The sequence below is a fragment of the Homarus americanus genome, unplaced genomic scaffold (assembly GCF_018991925.1).
Source record: "Homarus americanus isolate GMGI-L3 unplaced genomic scaffold, GMGI_Hamer_2.0 scaffold19318, whole genome shotgun sequence".
In the NCBI taxonomy this organism is placed as follows: Eukaryota; Metazoa; Arthropoda; class Malacostraca; order Decapoda; family Nephropidae; genus Homarus; species Homarus americanus.
Genome location: NW_024732238.1, coordinates 8,127,451 through 8,136,426, shown reverse-complemented (window position 1 = coordinate 8,136,426; position 8,976 = coordinate 8,127,451).

The following is an 8,976-nucleotide window of genomic DNA, read 5'->3' as shown; positions in this document are numbered from 1 at the left end:
AAACGAGGAATATCATAAATTAACGATTTCTTGGTCAAAAAATCGGGGTCGACCTATATACGAAGGGGGGTTATAGACGAGTATATACGGTATTTCTTTTACCTGTATTGTATATGTGTGTCAGTGTAGTCACACACACACACAAAACACATACAAATAAATAATAATGGGAAATACTCTCACAAATAATAAGAAAAAAATCTATTAAAAATGTTGAGTCTCGCCTACCCAAAAATACGAGTTAAAAAACAAACATAACACCACAGCGTGGCCCAGTAGCCTGGTGGTTACAATGACCAGTTTGACCTGGGTACAATGCCATATTAATCACTATTATATTAGTAAACTCTAATAATAACAGTAAATCTGGTGAAATATGGCAAGGAGTGAGGAGAGTTACAACTGCAGACGACACTCAACTAGGGGTCACTCACTCTCCTTACCCACTTCTGTTGCCAGGTGTATGTATGAATGAAATGCAGTACAGTACTGTACTGTACATATCTTTTATGTAGTCTAATTTGAAAATGGTGACGGGCACAGTGATAAGCAAATTATATAAATCATGAATTTACCTACGATAATATAATAAGCAACATTGTATAATTACTAGAGTGAATGAAATAATATTCCCAAAACAACAATTGATAACTCTTGGACACCTGTGTACTGCATGCTGACGTCTTGGTTCCTTGAAATTTTGCAGACATGTCATCAGAGGACAAATTTTGTCCTTTCTTTTTTTTAATAACTTTTAGGCCAATAATTTTGTCCGGCTTAAGCATTATCCCCCTTAACGGGGGATAATGTATAATGCATAATGCAGAATGTACTATCTTGTTCATATCCCCCTTTTTCTCTTCTCTTCTCTCTAGCCTGGGTGAGCTACTGCATTATACAGGTTCTGTATACAGGATATACAGTAAGATCTTGTATTTCGTGAGTAATATAGACAGGAAAAATTGCGCCAAATTCAAATTCGCCAAATGCAAATACAGTACATAAACTAATGGGAAAAATAACAATATAGACTGGCCACTTTACATCAACCTCTGATTTTTCCATTTATAACCTCCAAATGATACAAATTCTGCAGATAAAGATAAATCATTATTAAACAATGCATAAACACTTAAAAAATACAATAGCACTTACCAGTTAGCCCAAACTTGATGAGCTTGGGTGATGTTGGATATCCGAGGCTGGGGATGGGTAGGCTAGTTGGAGTCACTTGCCCGACTCTCCTGGTTCAAATCCTAGGAAGTCCTCGGTGATACTATCTGGCAAATCTTGCATTCCGGGGTTCCTCTCCAGTGTTGCCTTCACCTGCCTTGTCAGATGATTCATCAGCCACATCATCCAGCATTTCTTCATCATTCTCCTTAAGCATCTCATTGATCTGTTCTGCATCCATCTCACAGAAACCAGGTGCTGGGACACTCCTAGCACTTTCTACTGCAGCTTCTAGTAAATCCGCCTGACACTGCACAGCCAACCTTGCGTTACTCAGGTGTGGGAAGATGGGTTTCCAAGCATGTTTAGTGGTTGCCAAAGTGATCTTGTTCCATGCGGCTACCATGTGGTCCACAGCATGTCGGATATGAAATTGCTTCCAGAATTGCTTGAGACAGAGCACATTCTGTTGAGTGATGTCACTACGGGAGTTGCTAGCAGGGTCTTGCGGCAAGGTGGGGGAGTTGCCAGAGGTGCCAACTGAAGCAGGGTTGTCTTCCACATCGCTATCATTAGTGTTGTTGATTTCGTTCACTTCATCTTGACAGTCTGTGGCTTTCCTCTTTCTGTCGTGAACTGCCTTATAATAAAGCAATTTCACATTGGCAATTATTTCTTGATCAAGTGGTTGCAGCATGGAGGTTGTGTTGGGGGGCAGGAACACCACCTGAACATTAGGATGTCTGCCAACCAGATACCGGGCATGGCCAGGAGCATTGTCCATAAATAGAAGCACGTTAAAATCCAAATTCAAGTTCCGGCAGTTACATAGCGAGTCGGGCACAAAACACTCATTAAACCACTAGCGGGAAATATTTCGCATCATGTAGCCCTTGTGATTTTGTTTCCAATACACATTCAAGTTATTCATGTCAAAATTGCGGTGGACATGAGGCTTCTTTGATTGGTAGATAACTAAGGGCTTCATCTTATGCTGACCTGATGCATTTGTGGTGAGTAACGCAGTGAATCGGTCTTTAGCCATCTTTACCCCATGTGCCTGTTTGTCATCCTTTGATATAAAAGTAGCACGGGGAGATTGTTTCCAGTAGAGATCCGTTTCATCACAATTATAAATTTGATCCAACGAGTATCTACCTTCTTCTACACGTTGCTTTGCTATCTCTGGAAATGAACTTGCGGCCACCTCGTCGGCAGAGGAAACTTCTCCATGGTACTGTGCATATTTCACACCACGTCTCTTAAAGTTTGACAGCCAGCCAACAGTAGCACCAAATTGAGGGGGATTATTTATGTTTTTCTTGCGATATTGCAGCATAAAATATCAAGGCTTGGTCTCGAATTTGTGATCCATCAACACTTGCATTTTCTGTTACATGGCAGGCAAGCCACTTGCTCAAAAATTTTTCTGTCATAGCTATCAGCCTGGTTTTCTCAGAGGATTTATACACAACTCTATTTGACACACCAACAATTCCATCAAAGAACTTCTTTGCCACTCCTAAAGACTTCTATATTTCATCTTTCTTTGCCTTTATTGACCTGATTGTGCTTTCCAGAAAACCAGTAATCTTTCTCATCTCACTAGTTTTTAGGCCTTCCTCAAGCAACTTAATCACACGCTGCTTATCCTGCATCGAGTATTTGGCAAACTTAACTCCCTTATGATAGTCCTGCTTCTCCTTTTCCTTATTTGGCCACTTAGGTGGGTGTGTCCCACCCCCACCAGCACCAATAGGACCCCCAGTAGAGGTAGAGGCCATTATCTTGACTCAACAGGTGGTAGCACCAACAAAAAATGCGCACAATAACAGCCCGTGCAGTCGTTCGGATGGCGCGGGAACAACTGGTAGGACGTTTGTGACATCATTCAAGACGGTAGCCAGTGTTCAGTTGGCTGGATCTCGTGAAATTCACAATATTTTACGCCAAATATAAGACTTGGTTACATTAAGTTGTGCTTGCAAAATAAAAAAATGCAAAATGAAATATCGCAAAATATAAGATCTTACTGTAGGTATTACCAAAACAAAAAATATCCCAAATGCGAGACCCTTAAGGCCCCAAGCATTTCTGATAAAGGATACCCCACCTGTAGATAAGAGACGGCACTTGATGTGTGGGACTGGCCGTTGCCTCAATCGCAAGTTCATTTTTATTTCATTATTATACAGTACAGTGGTCCCTCGGTTAATGAACAGTTCGATTAACGAATTACCTCCCAAAAGGATATTCAATTCGGTTAACGAACAAAACTTCGATTAACGAAATCCTTACGACAAACACGTTTCGTAGTGAGCATCAGTTGATGGGCTAGTCTGCCAATTCAGTAATCTGTTCTATGTTTACATTCGTTTCCAGTGGAGTAAATATCAAGAAAATTGTGCTCTTTATATTTTGCATTTTTTATATTACAATTATTAGTCATTTTAAAATTTAGTTAACATATTGATAATATATGCAGTACAGGGAACTAGTTTTTTGTGCGCCCATCAGTAGGTAGTAGGAAGCTACCAAACAGGGAGGTACTACTGCCTGGGAAGATATTGGAAGCATAATGTGTTGTCTAATGGTAGACCCTGCTGCCATATGGCATCACGAAAATTGTGACCAAGTCCCAGGTTGCTGATCTGACTTTCTGCTTCATTTATATGCAATTGCAGGGTCTCACTTGTTTCTCTTACCATTGACAACACAACATACATATATCGTTTCTCACTTTTGATCTTTTTTTCATTTTTGTATTTATAGTTCTTTATTATTAAAATTATTATTACAGTTACTGTATTATTATCATCATTATTTTATTATTTTATTTTTGTTTGTTTTATCATAAGTTTTATTTATTATGAATTATTATGACTATTATTTTATTATTAGTGATATTATTATTATTCTTACATTTTCTTCGGGTCGATGTGGGTCAGTGACCTGTGTCGGGTGGGCTAATCCCGTGTAAAAAAAAAAAAAAAATCCGCTCGACTCACCCACCAGGCGTCAGTTTGGCTTTGTTGACAGTGGAGTGAACATCGATTTTGTTGGTCTTGAATATTTTTTGCATTTTTACAGTAAAATTAATGGTCATTCTGAAATTTTGTTAACATATTGATATTACAGGTGCTCCCCAACTGACGACGGGGTTAGGGACCCAAATCCAGGTAAGCGTAATAAAGTCGGACATAGAAAGAAAGGAAAGAAAAGGAAGAAAAATAAAATAAAAATAAAAAAATAAAAAAAAAAAATCTACAAGGAAATACAGTACAGTAAAAGTAATAAATAATGAGGAATGGATACAGTGTGACTGAGCACTTGCCTTTAATGTAGTCCTTCAAGACACAGAGCCCCCATAATTTTCTATTTACAGGATACATGGAGACTATATTAATTGGATGAAGCAGAGACAGGGCTGGGTGGGTCATCAATGCTAAGCTTTCTTCAGACAGGTTTATGTACTGTGGAAACTTGCTGGTTGAAGGTATTGGATCATCTTGAGGGTGAAGAGGCAGCACTGGTGGGGGCGTGAGAACTAGCACTGGGGACTTCTTCAAATAGATGTCAATTTAGACCCTACACAGTTGTTTTTTCTTTTCATTACTCAAATTTCTCTGTAGCAAGCAAGTGCATCATCTTGGATCATTCTGTCCTTTGGCATAGCAGCTCATAATTTTGATCAATGTCATCAAACATTTGCATTCCTTTATTAATTGTAGCAAATGCCTCTGCCATTTGTTCACTAAAGAAACTTTTAGAGTGCAGGTTCTTCTTCTACATTTGTCTCTCTTCTTCTCTGCAATTTCTGTGCATCAGTTCAATAAGATCCTCGTTACTGAGCTCTTCTGCTACACTTTCAACCAACTGTCCAACATCTTCATTATCAATTTCTAACTCCAGCTGTTTATCTAACTCCACTATCTTGTTACTAATATACAAAATAACTTCATTTTCATTAAATCCATTGAAACTGTGCACATATCTTTTCAGGATTTCTTCCATATTTCATTCATGCAATGTTTTGTAACCTGATCCCCATGCTGCACTAATATTTCTTTATACATGACAAAATGTTGTACCCCTTAAAAACATCTGAAGCGTTTCTCACCTTCAGTAGCAGCAACAGCCACGTCTCTGAAAGATAAATGCGTAAATAATAAGTTAAAAGCAGCAATAGCACCTTGATCCATAGGTTGGATGATAGAGGTATTCTTCCAAATTGGAATGTAGACTACCTTAACATCAGGGGTGCATGTCATCAGTTGTGGTGGGTGTCCCGGGCATTATCAAAATCAACAAATTTTGAATGGAATCCGTTGTTGCGAACAATACTGTAGCTCGTGGAAAGAAACAAGTCATCAACCAATCCTCAAGCAGTGCTAAAGGTCATCAGGCTTTTACGTGATACTGTACTGCGATAAAACACTGGCAGTGTGTGCTTGCTAACATGTTTAAAAGCCTAGGGGTTCTTTTGAATGATAGATCCGCCTTGAAGGGCTTTGGCTTGAAACCAGCAACATTCACCCCCAACAAGTGTAATTTCGTGTCGCCAGATACCTTGAATCCTGGCATTTTTTTGCCTCTTTGTGGACGAATGTCCGCTCAGGCATCTTTAGCTTCTAATAATCCAGTCTCATCCACATTGAATATTTGCTCCAGCAAATAATTCCCTTCACAATCACTTCATCTGCTCCTCCTTAAAAGCAAGCGGCACCAACATCAGCACTAGCTGCCTCTCCACTCACCCTTAACATTGTGTAGACTTTATAGCGTTTTTTTAAATCCTATCAAACCACCCATGACTTCCTGTAAAGGTTTGATCCACATTCATCTCCTGCCTGCTCCTTCAGGCTTTGGAACAGGCTTCTTGCTTTAGCCTGTATGGTTAGAAGGCTTAAGAGATTTTGCAACCTGTAGGTGGTCTTCTATCCACATCACCAATAATTTTTTTCCATATCTGCTGAATGAGACTTGTCTTTCGCACAAATAATAGTTCACTTATTGGTGTTGTTACTTTCACTACATCTATGAATACGTTCCTTGTCCTTCATAATAGTGGATGTATAATTGAATTCATTAGAAACCTGATCGCGTGAAGTTGTTTGCTACAGTCTTGGCATTCTCATGCTGATTTATTTTCTTCATTTTCCATCTCAAAGTAATTGCCCTGTCCTCCTTTTCTTTGGGGCTACCGGCGCTCCTCACTTTACGCTTTGGTCGACTATAAAGTCAATTACGCTACGTACGATAATATAAAGTTCTGGCGGCGATCAGCATATGAGATCGATAGGCAAACCTTCTAAGCGGCTCTACTGGTGGTACTTTCTGGCTGACTAAGCCTGCCCGCCTGTCCGGCGCTCGCCGGGACAGAAGCGTTTGGCATAGATGTCTTGAGTGATTTGAAAATATTTTGAGGTCCCACGACTGCATGACCGTATGTTCTGGCGATTACATTGGGTCAGAGCAGGTCATAAATTATAATGGGCGTAAGTCCAAGCAGCAGTCGTAAGTAGGGGAGCACCTGTATATAATTTGTAATTTGACTTCAAAATTAAAGGACAAGATGTATCAGAAGGTAATCTCTTCCCTACCGCGAGATTGCCGTCAAGACCAGCTTTCAACCTGAATATTATTGATTCATTATCATTATATTCTACTATGATCAGCCTCTTATGACTTATGATTCATTACAAATTATATTAATGTCTTCAATAAGAGAAAAAATATGATATATAATTTGTATTTTGACTTGAAAATAAAAGGATACATTGTATTAAAGGTGGTGACGTCTCACTTTACCTCTTCCCTCCCTCCCTCCCAGTAACCCCTCACCCATTCATTATGTCTGCTGATGACTGTATTTCTCCAGTCACCATATCGAACAGGTTTAGAGGCATGGTACATCAACACAGTGAGGCCATGCATGTGTTCACAGGCCTGCTGAACACTGGCTGCTGCTACTGTTGCATCCACAGGAGGATTCTCAAAGGCAACTGTCGTCATCAGATTAAATGGAGAAAGGGTCAACGCGCTGATAGATACTGGTAGTATCGAGAGTTTTTTGTGTCAATCTATCGTAAACAAGTACAACTTGCATGTACATCCCGGTACTACCATGGTATCAATAGTTTCTATTACCCTAAATACCGAGATATCAGGTTGCTGTTTGGTACGTATTGATTTAAAGGGTCAAATCTACCATTGTGTGCGGCTGTCTGTATCACCCGAGTTATGCAATGACGTCATTCAAGGCCGAGACTTCATAAACAACAACGAGTGGCTGTCAAAAATTTGGCTGGAAAAGCCTCCACTGAATGTTTGTGTATTGGTGAAGTTTTCTGTTCCTCTTCCAACAGTTTTTGTAAATCTCACCAAAGACTGTAGACCTATTACAACTAAATCCATAAAATACAGTGCTTCTGACAAACAGTTTATTGCATTAGAAACAAAGAGGCTTCTTACAGAGGGTATTATTGAAACCAGCACATCCCCATGGAGAGCTCAACTTGTAGTTACTACAAAATTAACAAGATGATGGACAGAATGATTGATTGTGGTAATCACAACCCTGGTGACGCAACAGCTTAGGTCATATGTCGCTGAATTAATATAAATGTTTAAGACTAAAATAAAGTAATGCAATATAAAAAACATAAATAACAAATAACACATTAAAAAAACACTTTTAAACATTAATAGATAAAACTCAAAGCTTGTGTAGAAGGCCGGCTTCCTCCATGAAGGAAAGGACACCCCCTCCCACACTACCTGCTCCCTCCTCCAGTACGAAAGAGAGAGGGTAAGACTTGTCTCTCCCCTGGCATTGAGAAAGTTGTTTACTATGAAGATCTCCGAGACTGGGGCACTCCACCTGGCGTTGAACAGTCATTGGGACCAGGCAGTCATCACAATTGGGAGGGGGTGCCCTCTCCATTAAAAACCAAGAGTCAGCTGTGTGTGACCAATAGAGAGGTGGGCCAAAGCAACCTCTTGGCAGCATGACAGTCCCTGATATCCCCAGGCACCCAATGCAGGATGGATGTCACGGAGCTTGTTTGCTCCGACATCATCCCATCTGCATTTCCAAATTGAGCAGATGACAGCCCTTATCACTGGCTTCATATCAGAGGCAGGTAGAAGAGAATGATGTGCCACAGGGCTAGAAGCAGCTGCTTTTGCCACAGCATCAGCACACTCATTCCCTTTTTCCACCACATGGGCCGGAACCCAGCAACACTGACTTTCTGGCCCCGACATTGGATGAGAAACAGCCACAGTAAAATATCTATAACTAAGGGATGGGGCGATGAGACATTAGCCAAGTCCTGGAAAGCACTACGAGAATCACTAAAAAGTGTAAAATCGTTATGTGGTTGGGTAGAAATAATCTTGAAGGCAAGTAAAATACCTGAAAGCTCTGCAGTAAAAATATATGCAAAAATATATGCCATAATGGGGAGACTACCATCCCTACAGAACTCAGGAAAGACCACCCCAAAACCCACCCCTGCATCTGACTTTAGAGCCATGGTATAAACAGAGACAGTCCCTCTTTCAGAGGAGGCAGGCTCTAAAAAAAGAGAATGAATCATACAGGGAGGGAGTAAGTCCTTCCTTTCATTAAAATAATGATAAACTTGAACTTCAAGAAGACTCACGGAGCGGCACTAAGGAACCATATGGGGCAAATCAGAACAGAACAGGAGGATGGTAAAGAATACTCACAACCTCACTTACCCTGAAGCCATAAGGTCATGGGAGGCTTGGATGTTGAGTGTAGTGTGGAGACAT